At 35.8% G+C, this 16,168-nt stretch overlaps 1 protein-coding gene across 1 annotated transcript in view; it reads right to left on the bottom strand.

Moving 5' to 3' along the window:
* The window catches only part of LOC120324191 (chemokine-like protein TAFA-5), a gene marked incomplete at its 5' end in the record, with an annotated part of 396,730 nt that overhangs the window by 147,781 nt on the left and 232,781 nt on the right, over positions 1 to 16,168 (bottom strand). The gene's annotated exons all lie outside the window — the stretch shown is intronic.

The following is a 16,168-nucleotide window of genomic DNA, read 5'->3' as shown; positions in this document are numbered from 1 at the left end:
ATGACTGTTCTCAATCATATGTTCCTGTGGGTCTTCAGCACTTGGTGTACATGATTTCATGTCAATCTAAGATTTACTGACGAAGCTGTGGTCAAACACTTGACACCTATCCAATTTACCCCACTCTAATGTCTGTATTAGGTGTACTTCCTATTATAGGTAACAGCAGTAATCACATCAGTATCACTCATATAGTGCTCTTGCAGTATTTGCTGTTGACCTTATAAATTTAACTGTAATAGGTCAAGCTGCTGAAGATAATATACACTTGCAAAAAAAAAAAGGTATCTTTACTATTCCATATATCCTGCATTAATATATTAAATTAGTACCATTATGATTTCCTATATATTACATTTAAAATTTTGTATGAGATTTAAATTATTGTTTAAGAGCCTTTATATCATTGGAATTTATCATGAAATTATGAGGTTTATATTTAAATGTTATTCATATATGTTTTCTGAATACCTGTAAATGAACAAATCTGCTAGCCCATAGATGATATAATTTTTATTACATTGTTCTACTTTAATTTTCCCCTTGATTACGTTTTGTGCAGGTTGTATTCTAAGCTCTGTGATGAGAAGGTATCAGTTCACATCTAAGTAGTTCATGGAGGATTATAAAACAGAATGCTGAGATAATTAAATAAGTATTAAGTGGATTAGTTGGTCACATCCCAAAGCTCTGAAAGGCCTTTTCAGTGGAAAAAAATGCAAAACTACTACAAAACCTGATGGTACAATTTCAGTCATGGATTTAGGTGTCTTCATGAGAATGAGCTTTGACTTTCTGTCATAGTTTGTCCTTGCTACCCTACAACAATTATCAAAGAGTCATGACCATGTTATAATTATTTGCTATTTCCAGTATTAGTTTACATAGAAGAGAAAGGGTCTAGAATGAAAATTTGACTCTTTGTATTTCCCAGATGGATTTAATGAAATATGTTAAATATAGGGCCTTCTAATGCCTCTTTTTTTCCACACTTGCAGAAAATAAGAGTGTTATACTACTGGAACCAAAGTGTCTTTAAGTTCTGGATATTTGTTATCTGTAGCAATTCAGATAATGAATTCAGGAAAGAAAATTGTAAATTGTTCATATTTTATACTAAACTATGTTTATTTTTAACAGTTATTTATTTAGAATTAATACTTATAGCAAGATCAAAAGGTTTCAAATTAAGTAGTATCTGAGAACGCAAATAATCCTTCTTGAGAAGAAAACATACAGAAGTGAAAAAACATTGGATAAATACAAGAATTTTTCTTTTCAAGAGAATGGCCAGACTTCTTAAAGTGATAGTCACAAGGATTACATGTAGAAACTAACTGGAGTGATTGTTAGTTTTCTCATTCCACTTTGGTAAATTGAATTATTCGTCATCCTGCCCACTGGCAGAGTTCCACTGCCAGCCACATGTTGTGACCATAGCATGGCAGCCTGAAGTGAATACTTGATTTCAAAGTTGAGAGCTATAAGCAGCTACAAGCTGCTCCACAGTTTCACTTTAAAAAGAGTTGGTGTCCTTTTTTCATAACTGTGTTCCAATTTTTTTCTTTTTTTTTACTCTGACCTGGAGAAAGGTGCTTAAGCAAACACAGGGGATTGGATTCATTGTAGAGATTGAAATGTGTGTTAATTAATCGAAAGTCTACCTAATAATCCTTCACAATGAAACTGTACAGAAAATGTTCGTCTTTCTTGAAATTTCCAGGGTTAAAATCTCATGAATTAGCTTTTAAGTTCATCTCTGATTCCCTGGAAATCATATGTCTTTGACTTATGAGCTTCATCTTTTTCCGAGTCCTCTCACATGAATAATATGGTTACATTTTTATTCTAAGTGTTGCACATATTTCGCAATACTTTTTCATGTCAAGACACATCTTCCTAGAAAACCTTCCCATTTTATTTCAGGTATTGGTGTCTGGTGGATTTTGGTTTGGATCTCTAAAGAGAAGTTTTCTTTTGTCACTGAATTTAAATCCTCCATAACAAAATGTTAATCTTCCTCAAGGTATTTCACTGGAGATTCTTTTCTTTGGTAACATCCCTGGCTGCAGCTTTTGAACTATAGACAAATACTAAATTTTGAAAATATTATGAAACGAATTTGCTTGAATAAGCCAAAGGTTTGTGGATATCTTAGTGGTTTACAGTTTTCTTTAAAAACATGAGAAAGAGACAGGTCAGATCCCTAATTAGCGGTCAATAGATAGCAGTGTAAAATCAGCAGATAATTATAATTAGTTATTTATTTCCATGCTTTACAGGTGGCTTTAGTCAGCAAAAATCATTTACTAGCAACAAGTTTATACATTATCATAGCTTTGTATAATTCAACAAACTACATATCTTCTTGACCAATTTTGAAATAAGGAAATTCCAGACCATTCCAATTTTATATGCATGTTGCTTTAAAAGTGAGTTTCTTAAAGCAAATGTACAGTTATCTGAGAAAAAACTATAGGATGCTTTGTCAAAATAACCTTTTTTATCCAGAAAATATTAAAGATGGTATCGGAAAAGTACTTGTTTAAAGTGGTACACCTGTGTTACAAAATCATTTTGAACTCCTTTATCTTTAAATATGCAAGCATCTTGGTAAAAGGAAAGTCAAACAACAAAAAATAATCATTACAAAAAATGAAATTTTTACCTATTTGGCTTCCCAGATGTCAAATCTGGAAATTTTGGAAGAAATTGTTTGTACATATCTCTCTCCCCCCAACCCCACCCCGACTGTCTTGCAAAAACTCTATCCCTTAGAAGGTCCTTAAAACTGTAAGGAAAACTGAGATATAAAAATATCTTTTGAAAGGGAAGGACTCTGTCACCCTGTATTGAAAAGAAAGGAAATTAGATGTTATAAAGGTACTGGGACAGAGTACAGAGAAGATACAGAATAAAACTCTGAATCATAGTAGAGGAAATAATTTAAGTTATCAAAACCTGCCAGTTCTCTGAAGTATCTTCTTTTCACTACTTTTTTAAACTACTTCTCTTCAGGTTGAGAGAATTAGTAAATTGAATATAAAGTTTTTCATTGAAGTGACTTTATGCAAAAGAGTCATTAATGCAGTCTCCAGGATGTTGTCAGCCCAATCTGTTTCTATCTTAGCATTAACTTCGTAACATATGTTTGCATCTATTTTATGATACTGGTAACACTTCTCTCATGTGAACCAGGAATTGGCCCCCAAATTTTGAGTAGTAGTAGCTTGCTATGCAATACAGGAAGTTGTTGTGAAAATTCTTTAAAAATTATTTAAAACATTTCCAATACCTCGCTTAAATAAATTGTTCCTTTAAAGGATTATAGGATAAATAGATAGATTGAATCTATTCATTACACATGCTGATGTATTGCTTCATGCTAGGCTGTACTGCAGCGTGTCACTGATGGTGAGTTTCCTACTTTGTTTCCTTACCATTTCAGATATGACATACTGTTACTATGACTAATGCAATCTTACAGGACCTTACAGTATCTCTGCTTTGTTCTGCACACTTTCATTATTTAAAACAATAAAAAATGCCTTTTTATTGGTAACAGAGACAATACTGACTACTTTCATTGCCTATTTTTAAAAATATCCAAGAGTTATAAAAAATGAACAACTATTCTAAATAATATGCATATGAAAATACTTTTCTGATTTTACAGTTCTTTAAAAAAAATCCTTCTTAAACTGACAGTACCAGAGTTTTGTACATAAATAGACAACAGCAAGCTGATATTATGTTTCTTCTGCTGTGAATAAAAATGAAAATTGAAGCCCCAAAAGGTTCTTCTTTTTCTGTATTTTTAAAATTTTGATAGTTGTCTTTACACTTCACAATTTGAAACAGGGTCTGAGTCATTTCAAATTCATTTTTGAGAGTGTCAGGTTGCAAGAATGTAGAAATTCTCAACTGTTACCCAGTATTAAAGGCATTAACAACCCACTGAGCAGGGACTGAAATTCTGGACGACTTCTTAAGCTGTTTAATGAGTTTTTGAATGAAGTGTAATTTTTCTACTGCAAGAATGAAGAATAGGGGCTGGGCCGTTATGCCACAGAAAGGATATAGTGGGTAGACAAGGCTCGTAGTTCCTTCATCACAGCTGTGGGGAGAAGGAGAAAAAAGAGAGAACTGTGACAGCTTCAGATAGGAGGATCTTCTCACTCTGTAGCAGTAGCTGTTGTCCCAGCTTCTCTTTTTGGAGCTGGTAGCCAAGGGAGCCGAGCTTTCCATGGCTTTGACACAGCGGGGAATGCAATGGTGCAGTGACTGGCTGTCTGACTCCAGCAAGAAACTGGCTTAGAAAACTGTACAATTAGAAGCTGCTTTGCTTTCTTCCTAAGTTGTCATTTGTAACAATTGTACTTCAGCTACATTTCCACTTTTCTCTTTTTTGTCCTGGTCTCATGAATCATATACTTTGATTTGCACAGTGATACGGCTTTGTTATATAATTAGCCTATATCAAGTGGTCATGGTGAGATATAGATCTGAAACCATTGGACTGAAATGGATATTTTACCTTCATCGCCAATTTCTTGCATGATTCATAAAACTCAACTGGCAGGGAATAGTGGCCCATGGGCAGCAATAGCTATAGATGCTTAAATAAAGTACAGTCTCTTTTTAATTTGATGAACACATCTATCTGCAGATAAGTGAGAGTCCTGAAACTGAGAAGCAATGGGATTTCAGGTACTAAGTCTGTGGCCTTCCTTTTTTGCTATATCCCTAATCAACACATGACTATTTTGAAGTCTCTAATTCCTCTGTGTACTTCAGAGGCTTTCACACTCACATATTAGACTTTTACTCGAATAAACAGGAAAATCTAATACTTGATTTCTAAACAAGTGGTAGACCAAGACTAAATGAGGGAAAATTTTCATCCCTAACCCCACTGCAGGATGCAAGTTCAAGATAATAAGGAGGCTCTTCCATCTTATCTTCTTTCCACCTACAAAATTTCACCTATAATATTCAATATTTTGGGGCTAAAATGTTGTCCTGGATTTTACCTAGTGACCTGTCTGTGTTGGATTTCATCCTTTTTCCCTACAGGTTTTCAATATTGCTATTATTGTTGCTGTGACAGATACTATTTTTTTCACTGCTAAAATATAAAAGTAAAACATATATTCTCCAAGTCTAAACAAAATAGTCACCAGAGACATGACTATAAGGGGCATAACTAGACCCTTGGGAGCACAGCAGGAGAAAATCATTCTCCCAGAAGATTCTGCTTCCAAAGTTAGGGCTGTGGGAAATAAAATAACAACCAATATAACAATGAAGTCCAAGACTAAGAGAAGAAAGGAGAAGGAAATAAAGATATTTGGTTAAGGTACTCGTTAAGGAGCAATTATGTCAGAGATCAGAGAACAAAAAGAAACGTCTGTTACTCTGCTTTATCAACACCTCTATAAACACATTTTTATTCCCTGTATGAAAATACTTAGTGCAGATCCTTGGGTGACCAGATGTTAACAGGGTTACTTCATAGTTTTCAGTTAAATTAATGCTTCATAAAGGTGCTTTTTTTCTCCTAAATTTGAGTTTCGAAGAAAAATGCCTATAGGAAATAGCAGAATCTGGTTTTGACTTTGTCATAAAAGTTTATTGAAAAAATATTCGATAAGCATTTATATTTAAAACCGTGTGTTTAAATATAAATATAAACTGTGTAAAGTGTCTTCATGTAAATGTTTTTCAACTTTGATTTTAATCTGAAAATGCAGGGAAGACTTTTAGTGCTCTTCAAGTGTTTGCACATATGAGAAATAATGGGTTCATTTGAGAGACTTGTCAAAGGAGTGTTTGAAAACTTTTCTAGAACTTTTTTCCTAATCTATTTATGATGCTCCTTCTTCTACATCATTAACTGTAGGATGATTCTGCTTTATATAAGGTAATATTAAGTCAAACTGTTTCACAAAAGGACATCTTCAATAACATTCCTTCCTTGTGTTTCTTCTGTTCTTTCTTCTTGTATTGTATGATTTATGTGTGTATTCTCCTCTGAAGTGACTTTAGTTTGCTCAAAAATAATATGTGAGGGTATACGGAAGGAGCTCGTCTACTCCATTGGGGTTCTCTGGTCAAAAGAGTCATAAACAAGAATGCACAGAGACAAACTTGACCCCACAGACAATGGGTGTCATGATATAAACAAACATGGTGTACTAGGGTGAATTTATGCTGATACTTTTGGTCTGTGTTTGGCCCTGCCACCTGTGAAAGTTTTGCTCTTTCCCTGCCACGTTATAGGAAAACAAGCACTGATAAATGGGAAAGTTGTCCTTGAAGAGAGCTTTTTGTATAAACCGTTTTAACTGGTGTTCTGTGATTGGCTACTTGTCCTCCAAGGTTGCTTGAAGGAGAATTTGATGAGGAAATGAGGAAGGCTCACCCCAGACTCAATTAAGAAAGACCCCCAAAACATACTACGTGTGCGTGAGGGGATTTCCGAAGTTCTCACATGTGTGCAGAAGAGATGCACTTACATAACTGGGAGGTGGGACTGAGGACCTTGGGCTGGGTGGTGCTGGCCACGCCTGGGAGGTTGTGGTCTCTCAATTAATGGTATAAAAGTAGATAGTGCTTTCTTGGAGGGAGTTAACTTCACACCAAGGACAATGTTGCCTTTTGGTGGGGACGCCTGCCAGTTTGTGAACTTACTGACTCTCCAAGGATGCAGCTTCTGCCATGGGTAATTATAGGTATGCTAGGTCGGTAAGATAACTCTATGGGACCAGTTGACAAGCTGGGGAGCAGGGGTGTCAGGTGGGTGAGGCTATATACTAGTACCTGGGGAACCCGTGATTGTGAGGTGCCTGTGAGACAAGAGTGTGAGTACCAGCCAGCAAAGAGGAGACCTGTGTGTGGGTGAGGGGGCCAGGATGCAGGCTGGGGTGCCAGGTGGAGAGAAGGTCCTTGCCAGTTCTTGAGGGAACCACAAATGTGCATGTGTTTGTGCCATGTGTGTGCCTGCAGCAATGACCTCCTGCCTCTGCCAGCCCAACAGCAGGGGGGGACTTGGCTGCCTGTGCTTGTGTTTATGTGAGCCCTGTATGCAGGTAGTGCTGAAGGCAGTGCCTTGGCTGTGACAGCCTGTGTGACCTGCCGTGCCAGTGTCCTGCGTGTGTGTGTGTGTGTGCGTCTGTCTGTCTGTCTCTGGTGTGTGTATCCTCATTACTGGTTGCACCTGCAAACAGATCTCTCAGCCTGGGCAGAGACCCTGGGTCCTCAGGATGGGCTCCAAAACCTGGGGAAGAGGGAAACTTAGGCCAGAACAGCTGGAGGAGGCATTCATGCTTTTGACATCACTTAATGTAAAATGAACATGTACAGCAGAATTTCTTTCTTAAATTAGGGAAGCAGGGAATTGCATACCTTTTAATTGGGTGCAGTTTTTTGGTTGAAAAACTTCATTTTGTTAAGGTATATTTGTTGGGGATGCTGCAGTACCTACCATTTAGTTTTTATTAATAGGTAAACAGGTCTTAACCTTGTGTCTGAAGCTAATAATGTAATTTTAGCCTTTTCTCTTGATTTATCTTTCAAATAAAGTTTAAAAGATAACAAAATGATGAATTATTTGCATGTGTCAGAATGAACTATTTTTCTTCAAACTTCTGTTTCTGCTATGAAAACATGAAACAGTAGAGACTTTGTGGATAAAAGGTTTTAACAGCACTAATCTTGATATTCATTCCGTAGTAACATATAAGTCAATGAGCTTGTTAATTGCAAAGCTTTCAGACCAAGAAGCCAAACAGATGTCCAGATAGATTCAAAATCACTTCTAAATCAAATTGTGCATTTTCTCTTCAAATTTGGCTTCTTTCACATAATGAAAATAAAAGGTAAATAATATGAAGGCAAAAATATTTCTACGTATTTAAACAGGTTCAGTACAAAAATAAGTTCATTACTCTATTTTCAGTGACAACTTAAGATTGTGCTTTGTCTTTTTTGTTAGACTTCATTAAGAAAGTATCTGTCAAGTTTTCTTTTGAAATCGTGGAAATCTACTGGATAAATAATTCTTGTGTAACTTCCAACACTTAAAGCAAAGACCGCTTGTGTATTTTCCAAGACAGCTCAGATTTGTGTAGAAACCGAATGCTCATTTTATGGAACAAGAGACCATTTAATTGGAAAGCTGCCACTTTTTCCCTAGATACAATCTGTGACAAAACTTATCTCCAAAATTATATTATCTATAACAAATGTGCATGTTTGCAGAACATCCAAAAAGCATTTCCAAGATGCTGCAAATGTAGGAACATAACGCAAATGCCTATCACCAAGGTAATAGAACATTCTCATGCATTAGGACCAGAATATCTGTAATCAGTTGACAGACCTCAGAAGTGAAGAAAGAAGCTAGATGTCTCTAAGTCACATTTCACCTTTCTGAATCCCAGCCCCTGGTCTTGTCACTCATTAGAGTTCCCTGAAATTTTGTCACACAGCGCACAGAATCACAGAATTAACTAGGTTGGAAAAGAACTCTAAGATCATAAAGTCCAACCTTTGACCTAACACCACCTTGTTTACTAGACCATGGCACTAAGTGCCATATCTAGTCTCTTCATAAATAACTCCAGGGAAGGTGCAGTATGATTCTCCTTTCTATTCAGAGACTTGTCCATAAAAAAAAAATCTAAATTAGAAGCTAGTTAGAAATCAGTATAAATGATGCTCACTAGGTGGATCTAGACTATTAGAAAACAAATTTATTAATTTTTCCAGCACTTGCCAGCTCCTCCCATGCATCAAAACAGAAGGTGAGTGTTCTGAAATTTTCAAGATCTTTAGAGAGTCTTCAATTAAATATACACAGTGTATGTTGCACCAAAGGAGTCACAGCAAAGAAGCAGGACTTCTTCCAACAACTGTTTGACTCAGGCATGAATTCATAAGCTAATGCCAAATAATGACATGCACTGTTTGGTGTTGAATAGCATTTTTAAATCAGCACAATGAACAGGGAGCTGAGCCAGAGCTAGGGAAAAAAAAGCATTTCGGGGATAATGTCATCAATAAATTTCAGTTTGTGTTAGAAGTCTGATTAGCATATCCCAGATGTAGTGAAAAGGACATACAGGGCACCAATAAAAAGGTCAGAATACGGTGCACAGCAATAATTGAGTGTACTCCTTAAAAAGTACGTCTACAAGACTGTGTACTGCCCTTAGTGAAAGACACTAACTGTAGGCATTTTTCATTTAAAAAAATTAAAAAGACAACCTCTTTCCTCATTTTTCTCCTAGAAAATGAGAACCAGCAAATTACAGCTATACTTAACAAAACCCATAAAAAACCAAGCAATCCACTCCCCCAATAAAATTCTAATGCACAGCAAGAGCTAATATATGATCATCTATCTAGATATGTGTTCAGATCCGAGCTCTTCATCTCCCAACTATTATTTCTGTTGAGGTCCAATTCTAAATATCAAAATAGAAGAGACAATTAACTATGTCACATTGGTGTTAACATCTGCTTTAGTTCTGTAATAGCACTGTTATTTTTAATAATTATAAACAGTATAGTGCTCCTCAATCTAAGAATAACACAGTTTGGATTTATGTAGCAGTTCACAGGTTCCTTTGTCTTCACAGCTCCTGAAATCAAAATGAAAACTGTAGTTCAAGAGAAAAGTTACAGGAAAGAGAGATAGATTTGTGATATAAGGACTCTTTGGCTGCAGATCAGATGGGTTGAGTTTAGACATCTATTTGTGATGAAAGGAAGTCTTTCAGTAAGAGTTTCTGGCTTTTAATGTATCTGTATGTATTTAACATGAGAAGCCAGTACTAATCTTCCTAATAGCAAATTAAGAATACAGGGAAGAAGAGGTGTTTTTCAGCATGCATTCAGCATAGCTGGCAGTCTCCCAGTCACTTGTGTCTGTACCTGCTGCTCTAGAAGCATGTCAGCATAAACATAATCTGCAAAATCTCATCCCAAAATAACTGTGTAGCAATCCCTGTGTTACAATGATCTTTAAATTATAGAACTCAGAAGAAACCGATAGGAACTTAAGGAAAAAATTGACGGCTTTCATTCTGTGTAATGTCTATGGATCAAAATCCTGTCAGTTCTACAGGAAGGACATAGTTGAACCTTTGCAAGAGACTAACTGAAATACTCATATGCTAAAAGAAATTTTTCAGTCTGAAACCAAGTCTTACCTGAATGCCTGACTCAATATGTCAGCTTGGTACCTATGCAACAGAAAGAGATATTTATGATACATATGTTAGTTACAGTCTTTGTTCTCTTCAGTGTTTTCCGCTGTCAGACTCTCAAATTCCTCTCATTTGGGAGACTGGCTCTGTGGTTCCCGCTTTCCGGCCTGTAGCAGAGAAATGAATCCATGGTGAATTAACAGTGAATTCCTAACATAAAATGTTGATATATCCAGGGTCTGATCTCAGTAATGACTTGTAGGTTCCTTGTAGTTCCTGTAATTATTGATAATTAATTTCCTAATGCAGGTAGAAACATAGTCAAATAATATATAGAATTTATAAATTATAGACCTTCAAATATACAGCTAAATTCAATCTGATTATATTATTAATGTTGGTAAGCAATTTGACTGCTTCATAGTGATTCTTCCAGGCAAGGCATATTGTAGAACATTGCAGTTTCTTGTGTAACACAGAAGCAGCACGTTCACACATCCTAGCTGCTATAATTTCATGCTGAGAGTAGTATGTATGCTCCCTGGTAAGGGAGGCTGGCTACAGCCCAATAGGCTTCCTCTTATTCCCTGCTTAGACATCATGCACATATCTGTAAATTTGCCTGCCCTGACTCCTAAAGAACTGTCTTTGCTATAGAAAAACTTAATCCTGCTGAATCTCTCACAAGTGAGTAGATTGTATAAGGACAAAAACACACACATACAAACAAAAACCTGCATAAAGCTCACTTTTCATAGGAATCGTATCCCCTTATTAACCTCTCATAAGTAGCAGGAATTCATAACCACCATGTGCCTCAGCAAAAGAGTCCTATAACTGTGGTTGACGTTCAAAGAGATATGGTTTCTAATCTACATGCAAGTAGATTCAGTCCTTTCAATCTGATAGCAGAAAGAAAACTTTTATTATGCCTTCCTCTCCACCCCAGTCAGACTACAATAAATGGCAATGATAACCTCCTTGTGTTTCATAGGAGCAGGTAAGTAGTCCACACATAGCCAGCTACAGCCATTCTTATACCTTATGATGTCTCATTCATTAACTTGAAGCTGATAGATACAATTCAGGATTTATAGGAGACCAGCAGCCTTTTGAAGCAGTAGCTGAAAGCCAAGAGGGGGACTCTAGGGCATACACCTGGCCAACAAACAACAGTGAATGGAAGAGGGAACTCTGAACACTTTAAAGTTCATTGCTAGACAAGAGAGCAAGGTAGCACTCCGTGATCTCTGCATTTTCTCCCACCTTTCTATGTACTAGGAAGAAAGACTTGGAGGAAGGATTGAAGATGCGCATTTCCCTGCAGCCCATAATTCTCTTCAGACAGGAGTTATATGGCTGTAAATGTATTACAAAAAAAAATGTGCTAAAGACTCTAATCAGCCTCTCGTCCTGGTGGATGGCACCATATCTAAAGACATAATCTCTTTCTTTCTATATTCCCAAGTATAACAGCATACCCAACAAATGAATGATGCTGCCACTTTTAGGAAGGATCCAAATCAGTCACAAACTTGAGGGGTATATGACCTGCCCTCTCCTATCTTTACCAGAGTTTAATTCACATGTGTTGCATAAGTGAGTCAGATAAATGAGGTTGGAAAGGTGGTTAAATTGTTTGACTTTCTGTCCTGAAATACTTCATATCACACACATTTTCTTTTATCTTTCAGGATGTCTTTCTTTTTTACACTCACTACTTTGGCATTCTGAAGGGCAATGCTCATTTTAAAATATGTATAGACTTCATTTAAAATAAATGAATCTAAAATCCTCCGGGGCAAAACCACGTTTGGTGTATCTCAGCTAACTTCAGTGGAGCTACACCAGGTTGAATCCAGGCCTATGTCCTCTCGTTTGTCATGAGCTTAGAGAAAAACAAAAAGACAACACTAAAAATATAGGTTATTTTACATTCTCTCCCTCATTGACTAGCTTTGTTTTACAGCCTTAATAAAACCTCATACTAGTGGGATTTCATACATTTGTCTTTATGTTTGATAATGTTCTTGAGTATTGTGATAAAATCAAGAGAAATTAATGTAATTGTTTCCAGCCAGATTCAATAACTCTAATTACCAGTATTTCTGGTCCAGCTGCATAGTATGCTTAATTATCCAGTGTACTGAAGGAAATTTAAATACTGCTGACTCAGTGTTCTTTTATATTTGTATAAGAACAATCAGAAGAGTAAATAAAGAAAAAAATGAATTTGCAAATTTCTCTTCATCATAGAATTATGATTATTGCCAACCTCTAGAAATTTATGAAAAATCCAATCAAGAACCTTTTGTCATGGTGTATTTACAATTAGAGAAAATTGCATTAACACATTATATGAAGCAATGTGGTATTGCAGTCATGCATTTTTAAATTGAAAAACATCTCTGATATCCTAAAATAGCTAGCCCTTTCTGATATGATATATTCATGACTGTCTTTGTACACTTCTACACCCTCATTTTTATACTCCTCTTGGCTGAAAATGTCTTCAATAGCTTCATGTACTGAAAATAACATGAAGAAAAAGATAAAGTCCTAATTGTTTATCTGGATTTGATCAAGGATAATTAGGAGAAACTATAAACTACTTGCAACTAGAAGAATTTTAAATACACATCCATTTAAATCCTTCTGTTACTAAACTGTACAAAAAAAAAAAAAAAAAAAAAAAAAAAAAAAAAAAAAACAAAAAAAAAAAACCAACAACAACAAAACAACACTCAATGAGTTTTATCACTGAATTATGCACATTTGGACTTTTGCAGGATTTCCAGATATTCTTATCTAGAAAATAGACTATAATACATAGGCACAAGGTATGGAAGCTGCCAGCACTTTTCACATTATCACAGCCAACTCGTGACTGAGCAGTGTGTTCTACTCTTTTGAAAGTTACGAGGTTATCAATAGGGATTGTATCCCTGTTACTCTGAGAGGACAGACTGAGAAGAAAGACTGAGGTCATAATGTTTAACTGTGTGATCTCTAGAGATGGAAGAACTCATTACTCTAACATATGATAGACAAGCAAAACACCTAGCTTCTCCCCACTGAAAATGCAGTTATTTATGTTTTGGTGACAGTCAAATCTGGAAAAAATTTTGCTGCTGCTCTACTTCAGATTGCTGAATACATACAGTAATGATCACTAATAATGACAGCACACAACTACGACTCAAATGCACATTATATGTAGATCAGCTTGCTTGTTATAGATCTGAGGAAAATAGTGTTGTTTCATTTACCTTTTAGACTCTAACCTTTTTATTTGCAACCAAGATTAAAGATGAGGAGAGGAAAATAAAGTAGCAAAAATGCTTCATGAGAAAATGCAAAAGGTATTGATGGTCTTAATGAAAACAAATCTACTATAATATTTAGAAGCTAGCAAAACCAGTAAAACCAGGAGGTTTGGAGGATTTTTTTTCTTTTGAGCAAAGTAATTATTAACAGTTTATTCATGGATTATATTATCAGAGGCTTTATGTATTTATTAAAAGACCTGCACATTTTTGCTCAGGTGTAGAATACAAGAGCTCTAAAGTAATACAAGTGCTTTCTTTTTTATTATTTTTCTGCTCTGAATTTGTTAGGGTTTTTTCCCCAGTATTCAAAAACTCTGATGATTATTTGCCCTCCTTCAAGGAAAATGTTCCAAAGTACCACAGACCCAATAGAGTTCTTTCTGCATCCTCCTTGGCATACTTCCCTGTGCTCTTCTAGCCTCAACCCTAAAGGCAGCCAAAGGCAAAGTATTTTCAACAGACTAAGAAACACTGTAAGCTTCAGGGATTTCTGGATGACAGATTTTAGATTGTAACCAAAGTAGAGGTGTGATTAAAATAACAAAAGCTAAAATCTCTCTAAATTCTAAAGGGAAATGTACAAATTTAGCTTTCCTCAACATCATAACTGGTGACTGAATAATTTCTAAGTTACTCACAAAAATTAAAACCAGGATCAATGTACTATGCCATTTGTGCCATGCTCCTAACAATTCAGTAAAACTTTACATTACCTATTGCTGTCATTTTTTGCTGTCAGGATTCAGGTGGTTCGAAATTGCCCTTGTTGTTTATAAGGTGCTGATATCAAATGCTTGTGCAGCTCTTGGCTCTTAGGAATTTTCACTTCTTAAATTCTGAAGAAAGTTTGAGCATTGTTTAGTCTGGAGAAGAGGAGGCTCAGGGGTACCTCATTGCTGTCTATAACTACCTGGAACAAGGTAGTAGTGAGGTGGGAGTTGGTCTCTTCTGCCAAGTCTCAAGCGAAAGGACAAGAGGAAATGGCCTTAAGTTGTGCAATGAGTTGTTCAGATTAGATATTAGAAATATTTTTTTTTTCCACTGAAACAGTGGTTAGGCATTAGAATAAGTTTCCCAGGGAGTTGATAGAGTCACCATCTCTGGAAGTGTTCAAGAGGAGTCCGAGTTTGGCACTTGGGGATATGGTCCAAGAGTGACAGTGGTGGTGCAGGGTTGACAGTTGGACAAGATGATCTTGAAGGTCTCTTACAACCTTGATGATTCCATGATTTTGTCATTTTATAAGGAAGAGTGTATAATCATAGCAATAAAAATGACGGCTTCTATAGCTAGTTCAGTCTATATAACAAAGCTGTTTTTAGAAAGATTATGAAATTAAAATCATATAAAGTAGTGAATAGTTTCAGCAGAAATTTATGGGAACATTTGTGGAATTAGGAATTAATTCAGTGTAAAGGAATATTTATAATTAAAAAATTGGAGTCTTTTCTACACAAAGACCTAAATCCATCTGAGTAATGGTATATATGTTGACAATTCTGGCACACATCTTGAGAATAAGTGTGGTAGATGAACGAACTACATTCAAATTTATAATAGATTTTCTTATTCCAGGAAAAATCACTGTGAGATGTTAAAAAATTAGGAACCTTACTGTGAATATAAAACAAAACCTCTTTGCATTTTATTCAGAGCTCTCAATTTCCCATATTTGCACATGAGAACTTTAACCCTTTTCCACAAGTCTTCTATCCAGGATTAGACCTCAAGGGTCTTTGCTTTTCTTGGGTCAAAAGGCTTTGATTCACCAACTATAAAATTGTTGTCCACCTCCAAGATCATATGATTAGTTAAAATTAAAATGTTCTTCCAAACACTACTCACTCAAACAAAGTGAGTCTTTCTTTCATTTTTTTTCCTTGTAGAGTATAATAACTTTAAAAATCCCTGCTGCTCTTTTCCATTCAAAAGCATGTTATGAATAAAATGAACACACTTGAAACTCAAATCAAAAATATATCTTCAGTGCAAGTAAAGATGTAACAAACTAACCAAACAATTATTTCTACAAAGGTTACAATGATACTAAAAATTATAGTTCACAATATGTACTATTAAAATGATAAATAAACAAACTAATTTTCTGGTGTATTGCTCATCTATTCTATGTCACCCAGCACCTTTCACTTTCAGTGCATAAGGCAGGAGATTGTGGGGGGAGTCCTCAGTTTGTTGAGACTATGATGCTGATCTTGGTGATTTCACTCTTCCCCCTAACATCTGCTTTAGAACATTTTTATATTTGCTGATACACTTTACACCTTGGTCATTCTTCATTGGTCTGCAAGTCTACATAGATGTGAATTTGTTGTCTGTGATGTGGTTCACTTACATTGGATGTATGTTGTTTGTTGTGTTACTCCTTAAAATTTCTTTTACCCATCTCTCACCACACTGTTCCAGTGACAAGAGGTGTTTGATCACTGGCACATGGTTTAGAGTTTTGAGACCTCCCATATTGTCCCATGCCTGTAGCTAAGCTACTTAAACACAGATATCATGTCACCACATCCCCAGCAGCCTCTGCAGAAGGGTACACACTTATTTACTACTTTTGTCATATCTTCCAATCTTAGAGTGTCTCAAATGGAACTGCAGGTTTAA

The sequence above is a fragment of the Pipra filicauda genome, unplaced genomic scaffold (genome assembly GCF_003945595.2).
Source record: "Pipra filicauda isolate LSUMZ 115617 unplaced genomic scaffold, ASM394559v2 scaffold452_size532124_pilon, whole genome shotgun sequence".
In the NCBI taxonomy this organism is placed as follows: Eukaryota; Metazoa; Chordata; class Aves; order Passeriformes; family Pipridae; genus Pipra; species Pipra filicauda.
Note: the sequence above shows the minus strand (reverse complement) of the source record. Positions and strands in the feature narration are given on the sequence as shown.